This window comes from Triturus cristatus, chromosome 5_1 (genome assembly GCF_964204655.1).
Source record: "Triturus cristatus chromosome 5_1, aTriCri1.1, whole genome shotgun sequence".
Classification (NCBI taxonomy): domain Eukaryota; kingdom Metazoa; phylum Chordata; class Amphibia; order Caudata; family Salamandridae; genus Triturus; species Triturus cristatus.
In genome coordinates this window covers 415,792,338-415,815,390 of record NC_140587.1, presented here as the reverse complement: position 1 = coordinate 415,815,390, position 23,053 = coordinate 415,792,338, and the positions used below count along the sequence as shown (strand labels likewise).

The 23,053-nt window shown below is 49.3% G+C and overlaps 1 protein-coding gene across 4 annotated transcripts in view; it reads right to left on the bottom strand.

The window, feature by feature from the left end:
• The window catches only part of RNF19A (ring finger protein 19A, RBR E3 ubiquitin protein ligase), a 498,540-nt gene that overhangs the window by 250,545 nt on the left and 224,942 nt on the right, over positions 1–23,053 (bottom strand). The window lies entirely within an intron of this gene.

The following is a 23,053-nucleotide window of genomic DNA, read 5'->3' as shown; positions in this document are numbered from 1 at the left end:
TGAACTGTCTGCACACATGGAACAGTTAGGGTGTAAGGTGAAGTTACAACACTAGACATTTAATCTCTTTTCATAAATGTAACATAAGAAGAAAGGATCATAAAGTTCAGTGGGAGGGAGTTCCAAATTCTAGGGGAACACATGGAAAAAGATTGCTTCAGTGTCTTTTTTCTTTTTTAATAAAGGGATATCAAGAAGGAAAGTTTTCATTTTACTGGCCCAGAAATGACAGTTTCTAGGCAAGATAGGGTGGAGACACATAGTAACGCAGGGACCTTTTGTTTGAAAAGAGAAGCCATTTTTAATGTGATTAGGACTCCTGAAAGATGACCAAACTTTCTTGTGCCAATGGCTAGCCCAGCCACTGGAAGTAATGCTGCTTTGAGACGACCAGGAGTAATTAATAAATGCCTAAAAGCAATGAGGTACCATTGCCCACTCTTGATAGCAAAATAGTGAGAGTCACATTTTATTTAAACATACTCACACTGTTCTGCCCGTCTTGAAGGTAAGGGGGGGAGCCGTGGCCTAATGGCCAGAGCTGTTGACTTTGAAACTGAGGATCGAGGTTTAAGTCTGAGTCATCCAGTGACACTGGGCAAATCACATAATCTCACTGACCTGCTTCTGCCAGGCAGTGGGGCCACCAGGGGCTGTCTTCGAATTCCTGGGATCCAGGAGTGTGGACCGTCGAGAATGTGATCGCACCGCACCAGGGGATACCAGGTGCGATGCCCGATCTGGACGTTGCCTGTTGTACTTGGTGGGCCGCATAGGCCCCAGACACAAGAAGTGGAGGAGAACAGCAGTGGACAGTATCACTTGCATCATATTCGAGGCGAGGCCCCAAAACAAGCCTGGCTGCTGCCCCTAGACTTTGACCCCCGGGAGGAATTGTGGGCCAGGCGGAATTTCAACGAGGAGATGTTGGAGGTGTGCAGAGGCCCTGTGGTCCAACTACCTGTTGCAGTCTGCCTGCCCCCGGGGGCCCCATCCCAGCACTCCTTAGAGGCACCTGGGCCATTCCAGATCCACGAGGTGCCACCTTGATGAGTGCATCCACACAACACCACTCCTAGGCGCCTTAGCTGCTGAGCGAGCCAGATGGGGTGAGCAGCTTTCCGCTTCTGCCACCGAAAGGCATTCCTGCTTTACTGCACGCTACATGAACTGTTAACTGCCTGCCTATACCTACTCTGGGACCGCTACACACGATACCATGGGGAAACAGACCGTAGTCAACTTCACCTCACGTTTGAGGCAAAACCAACCAGAAAAAGCCCCCGATGATGACCCTACAGACAGAGCAGAAAACTGCATTACCAAATGAGAGTGTATTCGCGACAACGCTTCAAGCCATGCAACAGAGCCAGGTCTATTGATGGGAAAACAGACACATTTTAATCTGCGCATGGACTACATAGCAGATAAACTCCACCATCACGTTGGTGGAGCAACGCATATCTGCAGCAGAAGATGGCTTGAAAATGGTGTTGAATAAGAGCTTGAACATGGAAAAAGTGCTGCTGTGAACCAAGCCAAAAACAAAGACCTGGAAGAGTGGTCCTGCCAAAACTAACGAATCACATGAATCAAATAACACGGATACGGGGTAGAACAGTATATCGAGACAATGCTGACCTCTCTTTGGCTCAGATAACCTCTCTAGCCTGCTGTGGTGGAGCAGGCCCACCGCTCTCTCATGGCGCGTCCACCTCCCAGAGCCCCTCCACGCTCCCTTCATAGAGAAGGTTTTAAATTACTAGCCTGAGGAAAGAAAGACCTCACTTACCAGGGAAACAACGTCGCCTTCCTCTCAGATTTCACAGCAGCAGTGCAAGTGGCCTGCAGGGCATTTCTACATCAGCACACAGCTGCAAAAGGCAGGAATAGCCTATGCCATGCATTACCCAGCGCATCTCCTCCTCATTGAACACCATGGACACAAGAAAATATACAGGCTCCCCAACGCGGCACTGGAGCACCTAAAAACACTCTCTACCAATCTAGGAAATACACCAGACTGCCATGGATGATGAAGAAAACAAACCAAACATTCCCTGAAATGTCCTCTGAACAAGACTGAATGTGACACATAACGTGAGGAATTTGGGCAACATCCCCACGATTACCAGTTTGATCATTTCACCGCCGCTCACGATATCCACTCAGCCGCCATGACATGATGCCCTCTCACCCTGGCCACCCCCGGAACTTAGAAGGCTTAGGCTGCGTCTCTAGCAGTCCCCACGGGAACACGCCGAGAGTAATGGTTGGAGTTTTCAAAGTTCTTTGGACACAGGACTCATTGTAACCTTCTCAGATGCTATTTGTTGGATCTGGGAATGTCGCCGGCATGATAGGGATGCTACTGTGGGCAGGGATCAGTTGTTTATTATTGCAACAGTAATGCTGGGACCCTTGCATCAAACTCATACTGTGCATCACGACTGTCCTGGCTATTCCAGTGGAGTTCTGGTAACACAAGATGACCGCACCACTAAGAGGTCCCATATCGTCCTTGACACAGAATGCACAGGGCCTAAATAGACTAGCACCTGCTGTGTTTTGCAAGGTATATTTCAATTGCCATAACATCCACATTGCCTTTCAAGAAACTCATTTGACCCGACATTCTGAACATTCGATGGGGACACGTTTGGCCGCACACAGAACAGCCTCTTCTTATTCCTTCTATTCAAGGGGCACAATGATCCTCATCAAGAAAGGGGTCTCCTTCCAAATTACACACACTCAAACAGACATAGGCGATAAGTGATTGTGCAGAGAGTGCTCCGTGGCACCCGGTCACTTTGGTTAACACATATGGGCCAAACGTGGATAAACCCCGACTTTTACTTTGGAACCAGATTCTAAAACTAACAACGACTACCATACTATGTGGTGGAGACCTTAATACATATTTGGATCCCATACTAGATAGATCGGCAACAACAGAATGGCACAACAGAATGGCACAGCAAGCACACTACCAAAATTCTTAGGACTGAGCTGGAGGTGTATGGGATGGTGGATCTCTGGAGACTCCAGCACCCCACCCAGCGAGAACGCATATTCACCTCTTCTGTACATGGTTCTTGGTCCCGTTTAAATTACTGGCTGGCAATCCAGGGGGTTTGTGCTTGGAATTGCGACATAACACACTTGCTTAAGACCTTATCAGACCATGCACTAGTGCGCCTCACACCGATTGTCCCCAATCATATCCCTACACTGTTTATGTGGTGATTTCGGGGCAACATAGTATTCTGAGAGGGTTTGCAATCAGATATTAATGCATATTTCACAAACAATGAAGGCTTCGTAGAGAACGTAAGCACTCTCTGGGAGGCCTTTAGGCCACTATCAGCAGGGCCTGCATCAGCACATAGGCGGCTTACTGAAGGCACTGCAAAGACAATTGTGGACTATACAGCAAAGGCTACACACTCTGGAGCATAACTATGGACCCATTTCAAACCCCTGCACTCTTGCTGCTATACGTGACCAAATCACCAATTTTAATGACAAAGCCCATCAAGAAATACCTCACATGTCCAGACTATGTGGTAAGAGCGTTTGGGGAGGGGGGAGACACCCAGTGCGCTGTCTGGCCGCTAAACTTACAACACCCTGGACCCATGAGAAAATTGATAAAATAGTCTCCTGATGAAACAGATCACTATGACGCACCTGCCATCTTTGCAAATTTTACAGACTTGTCGCAGCTTGAAGATAAATTGCAAAGATGGTTCAGACACCCATTATCAGACAAGGTGGCTGTAATGAGGAAGGTGGGATTACCTACATTTCTCTACCTTTTTATTAACATCCAGTAGGAAGCTGGCTCTGTATATACAATACCAAAGTAGGGTATAGTGTGCACAGAGTCTAGTGGAACCCCAAAGGTAGGCCCACACTACCATAAATAGAGAGTGGATAATACCTTATTCTCTATTTATGGTAGTGTGGGCGAGCAGTAAGGCTTTATCAGAGGGTAGTGGTAAGCATTTATTGTACACACACAGGCAAGAAATGATGTCACACACTCAAAGACTGAACTCAGACCAATTTGGTTTGTTTACAAATATTATTTAATTATTTTAACTTCTAGAACCAAGCCAGGCCTGGTGCAGGTAAGTGAAATAATAGTTTGCAAGATTTATGCAGTGAATTACAGTTGAATGCAGGTTCAAATGCCGTTGGTTGATATACAGCTAAGTCAATAATGAGAATTACTTTTCAGTTACTTTGGAGATTACTGTACATATTACTTCTTGGATTACTTTTAAGTTACTTTTGCTACTCAGTGTGATATGCCTAGATATCACACATTTCCTAGACAAGAGGTAAGTGATTCAGTTTTGGTACATTCGCAGTTTTTCAAGGTTTCATACAACCCAACTCCACACTTTCAAAGAAAAGCAGTCAATGCAATCCTATGGGAAGAAATAAAGTTATCGGTTTACAGGTAAGTACTTGTTTGTGGGAGTTGGGTTTCTGGTGTTTGAACCAGGGTTCCCCCAGGGTCGAGGATGCACTCTCAGAACACCCTCAGCGACACTAGGTCAGCCGGGTGCAGAGTGCGAAGGCTTAATGTTATCCAATGGGGGATAGGGGGCCTGCGGTTGGTGGCTGCTCATGAGAAGGCCACAAGGTTGTGGGAGCAAAGCTCCTGGTGTTAGGCTCAGGGGGCTCAGAGTTAGCACACAAGGTGCACCCGCAGCGGCACAGGGGCGGCTGGGTGCAGGGTGCGGTTTTGGCGTCCGGTGCCCTGTTTTCAATGGGAGTTGCCGGTTTGGGATTTTGGCTGCAGGCTCGTTCCAGGAAGACTTACGGGAGGAACCAACAGCTGGGCAGGGAAGTTGGAGGGCTCGGAGACATAAGAGGCTGCAGGCGACGCTGTGGATCCGGTCTTTGTTGAAGGCAGACAGTCCTCCCAGAGTTCTAGAGGTTGCAGACTGTAGGACCAGGCTACTTTTGGCGCAGGATCTCTGGAAACTGCAGACGGGCCGGTAGGGCTGGGGCCAAGTCAGTTGTTCTCTATAGTCTCCTCTGCTGGGCATCTTCTTTTGTCCTTCTTCGTAAGTTGCGTGAATCCGCCTTCTTGGTTCAGGGCTGCCTCCTAACTTCTGTATTTAGGGGGAGTTATAGGGGTCTCGAGGTCAGTAGCCAATTGAAGAGTACCTGCCATCAGCAAGATTGCGGGCACTGAAGAGTGGGCTTCACCTCGCCTCCCCCACCTAAGGGGTGAGGTTGGCAGAGGTAGGCACACCTTCTGGGCTACTCTAATTTTTCCTGCCTGTCTTCCTCCCGAAAAGGAGGGGAGACAGGAAGGGGGCCTTGTCCTGATAGCAGGAGAGGCTGGGGGTGGCATTACAAAGGCGGAAAGGCCTTTTAAGCCCCCTGCCACAGATGACTCTTCCTGACATGGGGGAGGTGCGACCACCTCCTTCCAGGAAAGGCTTTGTTTCTGGGCTCAGGGAGGGAAGGCTCCCACCCCAGGGGTCCAGAAACATGTGGTGGCAGGCTGGTGTGTACCAGTCAGGGAACCCACCAGAGGTTGGTCATTTTTCAGGGGGCATCTCTAAGATGCCTTCTGAGTGCATTGTATAATAAATCCCACACTGGCATCACTGTGTGTACATAATGCTGAGAAGTTGGATACCAAACTTTCCAGAATTCAGTAAAGCCATTTTGGTGCTGTGGAGATCGTAATAACAAACTTCCAGACCATATACTCTGTTATGGCTTTACTGCACTTACAATGTCTAAGAATGGACGTAGACACTGTAGGAGTACAGTGCTCATGCGCAACGTCACACCCCGTTGCAGACCTTCATATACTTCTTTCACTGTGCCGCGGTACGAGTAGTATTCCCTCAATTCCCGGGTAAACCCCCGATCTCCGTGCACTACATACACTGCTGACTAGTACCACTCGTAAAGGGCTCATTACTAAGTTATAGATCTCTGTACAAAATGATATGCCCCAACCCCATATCTGGCACTGGAGAAATGGAAATCGGTATTGGATCAACTGCTGGAGCTAGCTGACTGGACATTCTTTCATACACAAACCAACATGCTTACACCTCATTGTAATTTAAGTACAATACACTTCAAATACCTCCACCAAATGTATTATATCCCTGTTCAGTTATACAGGTTTGATCTGTGAGAGGATGCAAAATGGTTAAGATGCAGGGCACCCGATGCGGACTTTATGCAGCTGCCACGGCTTTGCCCTACCATGTGGCAATTCTGGACACAGATCCCTGACTCTTTCTGCAATGACACTGGAGACTGTAGTGTGTCACCCGCACCTATGTTTTCTTGGTCTGGTAAAAGATCTGCAGCCAGAAATACGCAGGCTCACAAAAGTGGCCCTATTGTCAGGCAAGAGGCTTGTTGCGATATACTGGGGCAAACGAGTGATAGCCACGAAAAGTCAATGGCTCTCGCACTTGACCTACTGTAAAGAACGTTTAGAACTGCATGCTGAGGAACTACCTGCACCTTCACAACCTACCTGCTAACCATTCTGGATTCCCCCTAAAGGTGGAAGCATGAATGCCACTGCATAGACTGGGACGTACTGATTGGACCGGTAACTCACTGATGTACGATGTTACAGCTTGTATAGTCTTCTTTTCGGATGCTGCACTGTTTGAGTTTATGCCATTTGTATTTCCAAATTGTTGGAGCCGGCCTCGTGGCGTGGTCCTGTTCCCCCTCGCTAAGCCGCACGAGGTCCCATGCACCTCGGGGCTCCTCCATTTTGGATTATACATCACTCCACGTGACCACCTACGTGACCCTGCTCTACCCGGCCTCGGTCCCAGCGAGGCCCGACATCGAGGCGCCAACCCCTGGCCCGGGGGATACCACGTGAGCCCTTCCCACTCCCGGCGGAGGGCAGTATCGATGGGACCCCCAACCGTCCTTCCACACCTAGGTGCGATCGCCCCACAGCTCTCTGGGGCCTGGCGCCTCTCCTGCTGGGCGTCTGGCCGCGCCCTACCCGGCCTCTCCGCCCTCCTGGGCGCAAGGGTCCGGACATCAAAGGGCTCCAGACCTATATCTGGGGCGACCCGGCAACAAGACGACAGTTGTATCCCAGAGTCAAGAGCCCTGCTGATCGGATCGCGGCTGACCCTACGGAGAAAGACTCTTCCTGAAACCACACTCTGAGCCCTGCTGACGACGTCGCGGCTCCATCGTGCTTACAAGACCTTCACGAACCTTTGGGGCCCTGCTGACGCTGTCGCGGCCCGACCTTGTTGAAACGTACCATCAGAGCCCAGCTGACCTCGCCGCGGCTCGACCGAAGCGGACCTACCACCAGAGCCCTGCTGACTGTCGCGGCTCGACCCAAGCGGAACTACCACCCGAGCCCTGCAGACGCCGTCGCGGCTCTCCACGTCCGAGCCGCTCTGAGACCAGCACCCAAGGTCTGGCGCAGAGCCTTCCCGTACCTGGCTGGTACTAAGACTGTCCCGCTACCCTATCCCTCCAAGAACATTGAGACTCTTACTGGATCACTCGATCCCACTGTAAATATTGAGCGTGCTCCTTTTTATATAAAGAACCAAGATAAGCAACTGATACGGAGTCCTGTGTGGTGGTGTTACTGGGCCTAGTACGATCATAGGAGAAGGACCTCTCCTAGGAGGCTTCTCAGCGGCGCTCGGCTATAACTTTGCGGTAGGAAGGTGCCCGGAGTAGTCCCCCCGACTCCCCGGTGGTCCTCCCTCCAACACAAATGTATACTGAATAAAATAACAAACGAAAGATCTGATATGCCATTGTGCAGATTCCAAGATTGTGACCTTTTGTTAAAGAGACCATTACACAGGGCAGTGGGGGTAGGACAGCAGTGAGGAATCTGCTGTTAGAGTAAGCAAAAAGAGTGTTACCCAGAGAAAGCAACTTGTCTTATGATGGATACTTTTAACTGTAGAGTGGCTTAAAGCAAAAAGTCCCGCAGGACCGAATGGGCAAAGTGCCCATCCAACCGAATGTGCACTCAGGCACTCTGGAGACGGTGTCTTGGCCAAGTCGTAGCAGATCTTAACATAGAGGACTATCCACCACAATATGGTGTTTTTCTGCTCGGTCTTAATCTTCCTTGCCCCAAAGAACCCCACAAAGAACTGACTGTCCACCTGATGGTCTGCAGTACAATTGATGTAAAAACTAAATTCTCGGGGGCGTGTCCAAGATGGCGATCGCATAGGACGTGCTTTGCGGTCGCTCCGGCCCGCGGATTTCTATAGCCTCTTAAATCGCACTCCATCCGTCGCCCTAGTAGGCGGAGGACACTTGCACCGTTTGGCCGACATACAGAGACTGCCCATAGTGTGTCCGGACGGCTGCTGTGACCTCGGTGGGCGCTGTACGGGCCGCATGGTTGCCGTGCACGGAGCACGGTGATGGAGCTAAACTGTCGCAGCTCATCATGGAGCGGCCAGAGCCCCGTGATCGGGCCCCCCAGGATGCCGAGGCCTGCTCACGGCCTCTCCGAGACGTCCTTTGCTCCCTGGAGGCTCCAGGTACCTGCTGGCGCGCTGCTTCCCCTGCCGTGCTGAAGGTTCTGCCCGCGTGGGCCCGGCCTGCGGGGCGGCGCGGAGTAGAAGGCCTGGACAGCACCGTTGCCTTGCCAGGCCTTGCTGACAACAGCATAGGTCCCCCGCTGCGTCTCACCTGGCCCCAGCAGTTCATTGGAGTGGGGGCTGTCAGGGGGGCGAGCTGCACGCAGATCAGGGCTGGTGTTGCACCCCCCTGCTGTCCCCTATACCCACCTGGGAACATCTGCGTCGAGGCGGGGGTCGGCACCTGCGGACCGCCGATAGCTGAAGAAGCTGGGGTGCCCGCCACTCCAGCAGTGCCTTACCCGACCTGGGGCCTACCTCTCAATAGCCCTGCTCATTTCGTCTCCTTGATGTCCCACTCCTAGGGGACCTGTCCTCATGCTGTACAGGGTCGGTCCCTGAGTGCGGCCTGACATATCGGCATGATCTGTTGTGGGGACCACAATGCACCGGCTGCGGGGGAACCTCTCGGCCTCCGGGGGACACCTGCTGTTTTTTGACACGGAGGGCGCAGCGGGGGGAGTGCCGCATACGGTGGAGGCGGTTCAGGAGATGGTGCCTCAAACAGGTGGTGAAGCGCACCCCCTCCCACGGCTCTGCAACTTACTGCGATTTGTCTGCGTGACTGGACAGTGAGCTGGCCCTCAATTGCGATGTCTCCACGGTGGAGCGGTAGGCCCCGGCGCTATTCATCTGGGTGTCCGACGGCCGCATCCACGCGCACATCGCACAGGTCTGCAAGCAGGATCTCCGAGTTCCCCTACAGAAACAGCATCCGGCCCTGCCTCAACAACAGCGCACTTAATCTCCTCGTACTCAGGGCCTTTCCCATCCAACCCCAGCGTCCACCCCATCCTAGTCCTGCGTTTGGCACGATCTCAAGCGTCACTTGGTGGTGGAGATACATCATATAGGGCTTACCAGGTTTAGGCCCCCATGACGTCGGGGCGGCCTAGGTAGGATCGCTCAGTGAAAGACATGCTACAGGCCAAGGCTGCGGGTCAGGGCTCGGATATGGCGGCGGGGGCAACGGACGGAGCACATGCACCGGCCACGAAGGCCTTCAAGACCTCGCTCTTCTCAGCACTTAAAGAAGATCTTCAGGAACTCAAGGACCAACTGGCAGTGGATCTCCGCGAGGTCCGCCGAAACTAGGTCACCACTCTATGTGGTCTGGTCACCACCCAACAATTTTGGAACCAGACTGCTACTAGTGCACCACGTTATTCACTTAGGTCCTGAAGAAGTGACACGTCTCTTAAGGAGCGACAGAGGCACGAAACATGTCGACCCATCTCACAGCGATAGTCCCTTAGGAACATTAAATCCACATAGGGCATCCACATTTTTAATCAAGCTGGAACTACCTTATCATTAAATCTTTGGCTAGGACTGCTCCAGACTTAATTTTAAATACAAATCACTTGTGCACTACCCTTGCCCTCTTACCCGCACGCACCCCACGGCTTCTTCATAAAAGAACTCTGCCAAAGAGCCCTGTTTACGGTGAGCCCGTCGGGCATTGCAGCGATTGCCCAACGAGGAGCAAAGCCCCATGATGAAGCATGACATCCCTCTGAGTGTGTGAGGGCATCACGAAGAAAGACTTGTCTTCCCCGTCCCCCTATGAACTGCATACCTCTTGTAGCACAATGTGGGGACAATACCAAATGCATTTGTCACCTAATTGATAAAGTGCACCGGTCAAAAGAGGAAGCCCTTCTATTAGCGATTGACGCAGGGAAGACTTTTGATCGCGTGCATTGGCCGTACCTCTTCGCGACTCTAGAGCTCTTTGGGCTGGGACTACGGTTTGGACGCTGGATCGCGAGCATTTACAGTGCGCCTCAGGTGGCTGTTCGGGTCAATGGCGTTCTCTCTGATCACTTTGAAGTAGGGCGAGGAACACAGCAGGGTTGCCCCCTTTCTCCCCTGCTTTTCGCCCTATATATGGAGCCGTTGGCTCAGCGACTTCAAGACAACCCCCTTGCGCGTGGCATCCCATTTGGCTTAGACCAACACCTTATTTGTTTATATGACCCTCTGTCCTCTCTGCCGGCTATTGTGGACGACCTCCAGACGTTTAGCCAGTTTTCCGGCTTCAAAATCAACATGCAGAAGTCACAAGTACTCAATCTCACCGCTAATCAACTGACGGTGGAGACTCTCCGTCATCGCTTTTCCTTTGATTGGGTGTAGGAAGGTATTACATACCTTGGACTGGTCCTCCACAAAAGTCTTGCGCAAACTGCAGAGGTGAACTACTCGACCTTACTAAAACGGATCCGCGCAGACATACACCGATGGCGTCGCCTTCCCCTGACCTGGTTTGGGAGACTGTCCGCAGTTAAAATGAACGTAGTGCCACGTGCTCTATAGTTATTCCAAACACTACCACTAGAACCCGCACCACACGCCCTGCGACAGATACAATCGGCAATTGAAGGGTTTGTCTGGGGCCCAACTGCGCCGGGGTTATGGAAAACTGCGCTTCAACGGCCTAAGAAGTATAGGGGTTTAGCTTTCCCTAATGTCACTCAATACTTCCACGCCTCGCATATATGATATTTGGTGGAGTGGAATCGACCCATGACTGAGAAATATTGGGTGTTCATGGACCAGACAGTAGCGGGCCATCACATTTGGCGAGATGCCTGGATGCCGAGATCGGCTCGAGCTTAGGGCCCCTATTCCTCTCCCGTCACGAGTCCCACAATGCTTGCCTGGGGCAGAGTCTACCTGAGGGCCAATCTGACCACATTCCCCTCTCCATTGACCCCGCTTTTCATGAACCCTGCCTTTCAGCCGGGGACGAATAATGGGGCTGACCCACGTTGGATTGAAGGGGGTTGTAAACTTATAGGGCATCTCTTCGACCTTCGAGCCTTATCCCTTTTAAGGAACTCCAATCGGACTATAATCTGTCTGCGACCGATTTTAATTTAAACTCCCGCATGATACATTGGATCTCTGGGCCCAAACGCTATCACTCGTATTCCGTCCAATGTTGCCATTTGATAATTAGCAAAAAGGACAACAAACGCCTTATCTCGGAAATTTACTCCTTCCTTACAACAGCTCTCCCTAGGGCTCGCACTGCTGGGCAGAAATGCTGGGAGACTGAACTACGGCGTGCGCTATCTGACAAGGAGTGGGAGGATGTTTTCTATCGGGCACACCACACTACGTATTCCTCGAGCCGCACGGAAACAGCCTTTAAGAACACGACGTATTGGTACTATACCCCTGACAGGATCTCCAAATGGCAACCCCAATGTGACGGCCTCTGTTGGCGGGGATGTGGTAGTCCTGTGACTCTTCTGCACCTACTCTGGCATTGCCCAAAACTCACCCGTTACTGGGAGCAAATATTAGACGACTTGATCTGGCCTTTAACACCTCCATACCCCGGCTCCCTCCGTACACTCTTTTAGGCCTCCCTAATGCGATAACCTCTTCCCTGTGCTCGCCTAGGGGGAGGCAAATGGCGCTTGCACTGGAAGCTGCACTCGGGGTTATACTGGCAAGGTGGAAATCGGACAGGATACCGGAGCATGTCTGCTAGACTCACCGTGACCAGCTATGGAATCTTTTAGCGATGGAGAAGCTTTCTATGGCAGCAGCGGGGAAGAGTGCAGACTATGCCAAAACATGGGCCCCTTTCTTAGCTATTCTCTCCAAGGAATTTCGTGAATTGACCTGCCCACAATACCTCTGCATCCTCAAACTGGTCCCTGACGACACCACTGTCATCCCATAAGAATGCGTATTACTGGTCCCTTTTCACTTCCTGGCGTGGTGGATCTACCGTAACATCCAGGGTACATGGGCTGACACTTTCCCTTCTTCTGATTGGCTCACTGAGGAGCAGGGGTGGGGAGAGGATGAGCGTTTTACTGTGATTTTTTTTATCGTTCTACGTTCTAGAACGTTTTGTTCTGTTCAGTGTTTAAACTTGGAATACTACACTGTGCCTACCGCCTCCAGGGGGCGCCATGCGGCTCCCGCGGCCTCCTGCTTCTCAATTGACATGGGCGCCAGCCCCTAGCACTGTCCATCGGTTACTACTTTTCTTAAGACGCAGTCGGCACTGTTGGGTTGTAGGCAGTTTGCTGTGTTTAAACGTTTGGACGCCCTATTCTTATCATTGTCTTGATTGCACAGCTGTATTTAACTAGCCGGCCCGCTGGGTTGTAGGCGACTCAATTTTGTTCTCTGGTTCGTATTCTGTAAATAAAAGAGAGTTAATACTAAAAACTCAATTCTCTTTGGGGTTCTAAGCAATCGACCCTCTCCTCCTTTTTCCAAGGGGCGTGGTGGAGCAAAGAATAGCGTAAGAGTGATGGATTGGCCAACTTGAAAGAGGTCACAACCTTTAGCAAAAATGCTGCTCGGCGACTAATCACCAGTTTGTTCAGGAAAAAGATGGTGAATGGTGGTTGAACAGACAGAACCTGGAGTTCACTAACATTAAGTGCTGAAGTTATCGCAATGAGAAAGATGATTTTAAGAGTCAGGAGACACAGACAACAGTTGTGCAATTGGGTGTTACAGATAAGGATTGTGAGGTCGCTCTGCAGCATCACCAAAAATTTGAGCAAGAAAATATGGCCCAAACCTTTAAGAACATGCATCACAATTGGTGATTTAAACAAGGATGGTGGATCCAGCAAACACAAAAAGGCCCAACAAATAATAACCTTTTGAAATGCTCATGGCAAGTCCTTGCTGGGCTAAAGATAGCACAAAAAGCAAAACATCTGAGCACTTTGCTTGCAATGGGTCTTTATGACGGGAACTACACCAGGCAACAAACTCTGTGCCCCAGCATAAAATGTTGTAGATAGACACATGGTCACTAGAAGGATATTCACGACTTTGGGAGGCAGGTCAAACGCAGTCGACGTTTGCTGCTCAATCTACACATCTGGAGGCGAAGATTGATCAGTCCCGGGTGAAGGACCCTGCCCTGCAGCTCTAACAGCAGATCCTCCCGAAGCAGCAGCCTGATCAGAGGATAGAGGCCCATGCCCAGAATTTCCAGTTTCTACGCTCTTCTGGGTCAATCCAGAGTCACAAGGATGTCTGTCACTCCTGATCTTCTTCAGAACTTGAGAACAGAGAGATAGCGGTGGGAAGGCACAATGGAGTAATGAGGTCCACTCTAGGTGGAATTCCAGCATGCAAAAGTGTTAACATTGTACATTTGCAGTGTTGGCAAAGAGACTGAGCCAGGGTTCTCCCCCTTGCTGAAGTGACATCCTGTACCACCTCAGGGTGTAACTGCCATTCATGATCTGCTAATCAGCTTCAGCACAATTGTTCACAAGAAAATCATTTAGTGTATGATTTTTTAAATTTTTTGCAAGTTTCTTACTTCTGGCAGTGATTTAATCAATCAACAAATGATAGTCAATGTGTTCAAATAGTTCTCATTATTTAAGGTTCTATTTAATCTATGGCTGGAGAGAAACACCTGACTGGAGAGAAAGAGCCCAACAGAAATCATTTTCAACACTCACTTCAGCTGAAGTCAGTGATATTTATTTGCAATTACAAAATTAATAAGAAACCACTATACACTAACAAACTACATGGTATATTGACACTATTTACATACTTATGAAAAGACAATGAATGTGACTCAAGTGACCCCAGTAAAGTGACCATAACCAACAAGTGAATAAAGCTAAAGGGACTGTTTTAAAAGAGGGGATTGGTTATTGGAGTTGAAAGGATGTCCTTTAGGGATTCTGAACAAATCATAAGGTTGTACAGTGTGTTCTAGTGTTCTTCGGACTATCCTTTATTAGTTGTTGACGACATTTTGACCCTCTAAGGGTATCGGGGTCTCTTCAGGACAGGAATTCTGGGGACTACAAGTATGATATGGGTTAGTGAGGCTGTAATTAAATGTGCGGGCTGCAAATTAATAGTGATGACCTGAGCTTACCCAAGGCACTTCAATGTATGCCAAAAGGCGCCATAATGTTCAATCATCCCAACATCAGTAGTTCGGTTCAGAGAGTTGCGAACCTTCAAAAGGAACCGACTGCCCTCAATTTGTACGTGTGATATCCTAAATACATAAGGTGAATACAATTTTTTTATCCTCCATGTATATATATATTTTTTTAAAGGCACAGGTGTTAAGCAGCTTCCTGACTCACCAGGTATAGAATGAATCTCAGAAGGGATGGTTGCAGTAAGACTTGCTTCAGTATATAGCAATTTAGCCATACGGTCGGATAATAAGTAACCAACTTAGCCCAATAAATAAGGATCTGTTCTTCATGACTCCGATTTCTACAAAAAAACCAATTACTGTTACCCATGTATCTAGTTTCCTCGTGAGCCGATTGATAGTAATTTGACTTATGCTCCATAATTAGGTAAGAACTCTGCCCCGGGTATTCTCCCCTCTCGATCGGCAGTCGCTAGATGTACAACTAGATACATGGGTAACAGTAATTGTTTTTTTGTTGAAATCGGAACCGTGGAGAACATTGCCAGGGAGAGAGTTCTGCCACTGGTCAAACTGCAGTCAAACAGCTACCACTGCAGGTCTTTTGCAGCCTCCTCAGAAACCTGAATGGAATCGGACAGGTTTCCCTTGGTGCCGAGCCCACTGAGACTCCATACCCACTGCAGCGCCCGCAGGTGCCATCTGGCACAGTCCACAAGCAGGATGCAGGAGACCAAGAGGTCTCTGGGCTATTCTCACCGAGTCCTAGGACTAAGGCTGAAACATCATGATTATAGCCCCAAAGTCCTGAACTTGTTGAACCTGAAGGAAGGCTCGAAACTGCACTGTATCCAGAATGACTGCAATAGAGAGGAGCCTCAGTGTGATTTCTTCAAGTTGATCGAAACATTTTGCCTTTTGTGAACACCTGAGAGGCACTGGTGAGACCGAACAACAGGTAACACCTATGGGACTGCAGGATGGGGATGTGAAAACAGGGGTCTAGCGGGCCCAACACTACCATCAAGTCTCTTGGATCCAGGGCAGATGGAACTTGGGCCAACATGAGCATCTACTCTTTTTCAGGCAGAAATTGAGTAGGCAAAGATTCAAAATAGGTCAACGGCCTCCATCTTCCTTCAGCTCAAGGAAATATTGGGAGTAACATCCTGTCCCTATTTCTGGTGCAAGCACCCGCTCTATGGCTTCTTTGTCTAAAAGAGCCTGGACTTTTCCTGCTGCAAATTGGACTTCTGAAAGTCAGTTTAATAGGGGTGAAATAGGCGGATGGGCTGAATGGCAGGGCTTAACCTTTTTAATTGGTTTGGAGGTCCCATTTGTCTGATGTGATGCTCTGCCACCCCTAGAGGTAATCATTTATCCTGCCTCCTACAGGGTGGCCATGTGTTGCTGAAGGCAAACTAAAGCAGCTTGAAAGCTGAAGCTTGGGTGGGGAGGAGAGATGGGGCAGGATGCTGCTCCTACTGGCCTGGATGTTTGCAGCTAGAGCTTAGACCCCAGCCTCAAAAGGTCTGAGGGGTCTGTTGCTGGGGCAGAGGGCCTTGGTGTTGCCTTTTCGACAAACCCCTTCGAAAGCCATGAAAAGGAAGACATTTCTGAGGATACTGCTGCTAGGGTGCAGAAAGGCCTAAGGAGCTCACTGTGGTACTGCTTTCTTTAAAGCGCTACAGTGCAGAGCATGCCTTATCTCCAAAGAGAATGGTGCCATGAAATAGTACATACATTAATAAAACTAAGATGTCATCTAAAAAACCTGTGGATCTCATCCACGTGTTGTACGAAAGCACCACACTGGTACCAACTGCCCTGGCCTAAGCAGTCAATACTGTGGAGCCGAGAATGGATAACATACTTTACTGCCAGCTGCTCATCCTGAATGATCTGTGCTAAATTGCCGCAAAATTCTTCAAGAAACTTTGGCAAAATTTAACTGACCATATCTCACAATGCATGCTTGTATTTCTTAAAGAGGCGGCTAGCATTGACAGAACAAAGAGAGAGACTGGCAGAAGAAAACAAAACGGTTATTTACTTGTAGGAGTAGTTTTGCAGTTTGAAAGTTTCTGGACTCATATATGCCACTTTCAAAACAGTCACGCCTTTTGCATTTGGTATGATACATAAACTATGACTTCATGTGCAAATCGCCAAGTGCACTGCTTTGGGATCAGTTTATGAAATATTCAGTGGCAGCTCCTCCGCTAAGGCGGAGGAGCATCGCCCCACTAAACAAAAGGAAAAATAACATGAAAATAAATATCATTATTATAATGTTATTTTTCCTATATCTGTAAGTGGCTCTCGGGCGGGGCTGGCCAGAGCAGGGGAGGAGTGGTGTGCACTCCCAAAGTGCGCATGAACTGTTTGGCCGGCCCTCGTGGGCAGACCAAACAGATCATGTGCACTTTGCATGTTCCTACCAGGCTTCTTTACACAGCCTGGTCAGGAACATGCACAGGCTCCCTGTTCCAGTCCGAGTGCCCTTCCACGGCACTCGGACCAATCACAACCCTGCATTGCAGCACTGTGATTGGCTCACGGGTGCCAGTGTGCCGGGTGCTTCCTGATGCTGGTCAGGAGTCTGCAGGAAGATGACTAAGGATGCAGGAGAGGCAGCAGGTAAGTGTTTTTTTTTGTTTTTCATTCTTCGCGTCACCACCTAGCTCCGTTAGCAGCCACTACTGGAAATATTCTATTCTTGCTGGCCCAGGGGACAGTGTCAAAGCATCAGATTCCTATTTCTATTTTAAATAGGTTTTTATTGATTTTTACAAACACAGGATATACATGTGCCAATAAATACCTTACACAGTTTGTCAATACTTGGGTTGCAGAAAGTCCATCTTTCCAAACACATGATTATAGAGCTTTACAATGAGCAAATGGCTAATGTAGGAGAATATATCCCGATGGAGACGGTTTGTGATGATAGGATGCTGGGTAGGGGAGGGGGTTTAGGCGGTGCGGCGTAAGTGGTGTTGGGGGGAGATGCACAGGGGGGATTTCACAGTGGCCTGTCATTTTTGTTTCAGGGTTTGGAGATGGTCGTGCAAGTGGATGCAATATATCACTGGGGCGCGACGTCTGGGGCTGAAGGGAGGCGTAATCTGTGCCCAAGCTGTCACAATTTGACATTTGTTTTAGCCAGGTGGCGGATGAGGGGCGTTTTGCATTCCCCAGTGAATCGCAATTTCGTGCTTAGATTCCTATTGCAATCTACTGTCAATTTCATAAAATTAGTGTGTCGCGGCTGACACGTTACAGCTTCTTTCGTGGTTCCAATTCAAGCTTTAATGTCTAGTTTGGGGGAGGAAAAGTGATATAAATACCCAGGACCATTCCGTCCAAAGTACACGCTCTTTGGATTGCTGTCAATTTGGTATTTTCCATTTTGGCTAATAGATTTTTGCCTGGCTTGCCTACTTATTGGAAGTACATTTGTAAAAGTGTTAAAATATCCCACCCTCATGTGCCTCATTATAGTATCTAACACAGTGGACAGGTTGCTATCCAACATGGGTGCTTAAGCTTCATCAGTGCCATATCTCCGGTAACAAGCTAGACAATACCAGTTTGCCACCTTACTTAAAAAAAATAATAATTTGTTGTTGTGTTATCTGTACATCTCAAGACACCTTCTTGTAGAGGTGCATCTCGAATGTCCCAAGAGCCAATTCAGGACAATTTCCTCTTGGGAAAATTGTGCTTTCCTGGACTGATGGGTAATTCTCCGCCTGATTGCTGGCATGGCAGACTGAAAACATCACTGGTAATTACGGTAGTCATAACCATGCTGGAAGGATTGTTAGCTAGAGTGAGCATGAATCTAAAAATGGTCAATTTTCTATTACTAGAAGCTCAACCAGCACTTGAGAATAGCCTTTGCTGATCTGTAAGGATGCTGAAGATATTGCTATCTCAGTGTCATCTCCAAGGCCGTATCAATGCGTTTTCCAAATAAAGTGCAATATTAAATGAACCGTGGAGCCATTCGTGGGGTCACAGAACTGCTGCAACACCCAGCCTGGTAAGTCTGATTATGGCAGCATACATCACTGTAATAATCATGCAGACAGGTGCAAGTTCTCTTTCATAAACATTGCCTATCATCCTTCTGGAGAAGGCTCAGGTATTCCTCCTTTCAATGTCTTTGGAATAACTTCATCAAGGTCTGGTTTTAGATCTCGAGTATGCTCTGCTTCATTCTCATTCACAAGTTCACCCTGTGATATAGACTAAGAATTGGTGGCAGAAAAATAGGAGATAGGGTACACTCTTGGGAGCAGGACTAGAGAGCCTTCACCAAGGTTGTGCAGAAGGAAGATCTAGCAAAGGTGGCTTATAATAGGCTGGGCTGCAGATGTATGAAATGTATTTCATAAGCCAGCATCATTACTTTGAGAAGACTAGAAAATGCATCGGCACCTGAACACCAAGAATGAGGTCTGCTGACGGAATACAGTGTTAAAGTACCTACAAGAATAGGGAAGTCTGGATACACAGCCGCCTTCCTCTAGCTAAGCCTCACTGTAGTAAAAAGGGATATAGCTAGCCAATGTAAAAATGTAGCACCTCCCCAATTGCAGAATGAAAGCGGGTCTGGACTGGTGTCTAGACAGAGAAAGGCCAGTATACAAAGCCCTGGATGTCCCCAAAAAGTATATCAAAATTTGGTAGAAGTGAGCTGACTATAGGGGGTCTCTATTGTGCAGACCTGGGCTCATGGACCCAGCCTGGATGCAGAAATGTGAACATGTGGTGGCTCAAGCCAATTATGCAGCCTTTGGTACTACTCTGGGACTTCTCTTCCTCTTTGTTTCGGGGACTGTTATATTATTGATGGGTGGGTAGGGATCATGCGATACGCAATGAGCCTGTTGTTTGTATGTTTACCACATTGTGTACTGTTTCTTGGCTATTGAAATCTTACAATAAAGTGTGTTTTCAATAAAAAATAAAACAAATAGGGAAGTCTGTAATAGTCATCCTCATATTCTTCCTTTACATAATATTCTTAATTCGCCACAAACGTTCTGCTGTACCGGAGGCTTGCCAATCCAGGTTGGCCCAGCCACCTTGAAACCTCAGACAGACTATGAAGGGCCCCTGATATTCGAGCTATATTATTTAGCAGCCCAGACACAGTGGCTCTCCCGTTGGGTGGCACAAAGAAACCTTAGCAAGCTCTAAAGTGGTCTGCCGCTTACTAAAATGAGGAGTCTGGCTCTCTGGGTATCATGTTAAAACTGGCCTCAAACCTACGCACCCTGTCTTATACCGAGACACTGGAATATAGTACAGAGGGTGAAAGACATAACACCTTATGACCCCAATATACTGTTACCCTTGTTATTCATTCCATTGACTGTGCTAGATCGCACTGCAACCTCTAGAAGCAGAACAAGCTGGGCTAACCTCGACAGGAGAGCTTTTTGAGAACAGATCTTTGATTCCTTTTGAGTCATTAACACAAGTGACAGGGCTCCCTGCGGCTTCCTTTCGCATCCATAGCATGTTTTTAGCTTGGATACACATCTTCTGGGGTATCTTTAGCACCGAGCCTCAGCCCCATATATATATATTTTTTTTTAAACATTTTTAGTGACATTTTCAGATTTTATCTACTGTACAGTATACCTATCCATCCATCAATTATGCCGTATAGCACAGTATGCGGTATCACATTTCGTCTGCAAAGACTGAAGGAAAATTGGCAAGGAAAGAATAAAAATACAAAAACAATGTGTGTACCCTATGGGCTGGTAGTGCAGGTGTGTCGCCTTTAGGGTCTTCGCCAGGGGTTAATTGCTTGAATCTATATAACAACATGGCCCATTCCATTGATATGGGGTGCTTGCGGGTCCCTCTCACCTCCTCCTCCCGTAATGTTTCCTCCTCCGCAGCCGCCCATTTGTGTGTAGCTCCCACCCAAGCCGCCAATGGGGGACCGGTGGGGGAGCGCCAGTGCATAGCAATGCTCCGTTTGGCCAATAACACCGCGAGGGAGAGAAAGCGGGTCTGCACCTTGTGTTGTTTGTGTGTGCGGAAGATACCTAGGGCGCTGGCTTCCCATGCGGTCATGCACGTGATCCCTGTGAGGTCCCCTAGAACATTGTGGATGTGCTCCCAAAAGACTCGGATGAAGGAGCAACTCCAGAACATGTGTTGCAAATCTGCATCCTGCGCGTGGCATCTGGGGCAAAGGAACTGCGTGTCGGGGTAGAATCGTTGGAGGCGTGCTGGTGTTAAATACGCTCTATGGAGTATGTAATATTGAATGTTTTTAAAGCGTGCGTTTCTAGATACCTTCTTGGGGTACTCCAGGGCCCTCTCCCACTCCTTCTCGTGAAATGCGCACCCAATTTCAGCCTCCCATGTAGCCCGCAGGGTCTCTAGTGGTTTATTGGTCAGGTCTCGTATGGCCTTATAGAGCCATGTAGTTAGATGGCGACCCGCCCCATGTGTAAAATCGCGTGGAGAACTGGATGTGTGTGTGCGGTTCCCCCCTCGAGAGGTCTTGGTACGGCTGGTAACTATCCAGTAGTTGGTGGTGAAGTAGGAATTGCCCTGGGGGAAGATTGTAGTTGTCCATAAGATTTCGGAATGGTCTAAGCTGTCCGTCCTCAAAAAGGGACTCCATCTCAGTGATGCCACAAGATGTCCATGTAATAAGCATGTTGTTTGTGTAATAGTGTTCCCGCTTGGGCCATCCGATCAGAGGGAGTAAAGGGGAATACAGGGGTGTTCCTACGGACATGCGGTGAATTCTTTGCATGCACCTTCGTGCCACTGCCACCTGAAGGGGGTATGTACGTTTCGGTTTGGTGCCAGGGAACAGTAGGCGACGGATCTCTGGGGCAGGTATCTGCTCCGTTATGGTATGCGTTTCCCCAGTGTACCTGTCGGCCGTCCAGTGGGATAGCCACTGTAGTTTTGCCACCAAAAAGTAGGCCTAGAATGAGGGAGTGCCCAGGCCACCCTGTGTGGTGGGTAACTGTAGTTTTTTCAGTGCTATTCTGTGTCTGGTAGAGCCCCAGATTAACGCGCTGAGGAGGGAGTCCAAGTCCCGAAAAAAGGTTCTAGGTGGGATCACTGGCAGATTGGTAAAATAGTATAATAATCGTGGGACCATTATCATTTTGGCTAAAGCCACTCGTCCTATGGGTGCCAGCGGGAGGCTCCTCCAGAATCCGACTGCAGCTCTAATGCCCGCCAATGCCCTGCTATGGTTACCCTCGAAAATATCGGTTGAGGAATGATACAGACGGATCCCGTGGTACCGAGGTGCATCCGCGCTCCAAGGCACTCGCTGAGCACCCAGCCTAACCTCCTGAGGGGGTAGGCCCGGATGCAACGGCCGCTGCGAATTCTGTCAATGTCTCTGTTAGACCTGTCTGCTTCTGAGAGTCCCCTCACACGATGATTTATTTTGTTCCCCCGTGCCTCCTAAAATGTGTCGCTTTTTATTTGTCTACCAGGACCTTTTTGTGTGTTGTCCCATGGGGTTAGATGCTCCTTGACGCTCAGTTGCTCACCAAGTTCCTGGCACCTATGTACAAGGCCCCTGACGGAACCGGTGGCATTATACACTGAGGTTGTCAACCCTAAAATGGTGGACACCATTGTCCCCTATGAGAGGGACTCCCATTGTAGTCCTTCTGACCTCTGACCCTTTGGAGGTTTTGGCGCACTTTGTGTAACCTGCAAACCTGACAGGAATCCCCTCAGAAGTTACAAGTACACAAAATGGCCGCCTTAGGAAGCCCAGTATGGTGGCTCCTAATGACCAAAAAGACACCTTGGAAGGGCCATGTCATTGACACAGCCAGGGAAGGTTCTAGAACCTTCTGGCTCATACTGGCACCCCAGGGCACTGGCTATAAAAGGCCCAGTCCCTGGCGGCCATGATGAGAAAAAGTGGAGAAGAGAAGAAACATAGAAGAGGACTTGACACCAGATTGACACCTGCCCTGTTCCCCCCCCTCTGAGGCAGCTGATAGCGCAGGCAGAAGTACTGCCGAGGTTGTTGGCGTGGACCCCGACTGGCGTTCCAGTCAGAAGCGCGAGCGGTGACCTCTCGCCTTCAGCGCCTGGCCAGCGAGTGCCCAATTGCCCCTCAGAGACTTTGGCCATAGTTAGAGCCTCCCCGCCTCCCCCAGTGGTGAGATCGCGACTGCGACCCTTGACAGGGCCCCTTCAACTTAAGTGCCTCCTGGCGGGCGTTCGGACGTCTCCGAACCCACCGCCGTCGAAGCGCTGATCGTGGACAGAAGGTGAGGTGCTGCGCTGGGGCGGGGAAAGGCTGGCCTTCATTTGGGCGAGAGTACCGTCTCTGCCCTGCCCGAGTGACTTGGGGACTGTTGTTGTGGGCGGGAGCCCCCCCCCCCCCCCGTGAGTGAGATCGGAGGGAGGATCGCGGAGCCCCTGGGACCCCCCTTCGCCCTTGGGAGAAGGGCCATACCGATTGGAGCGC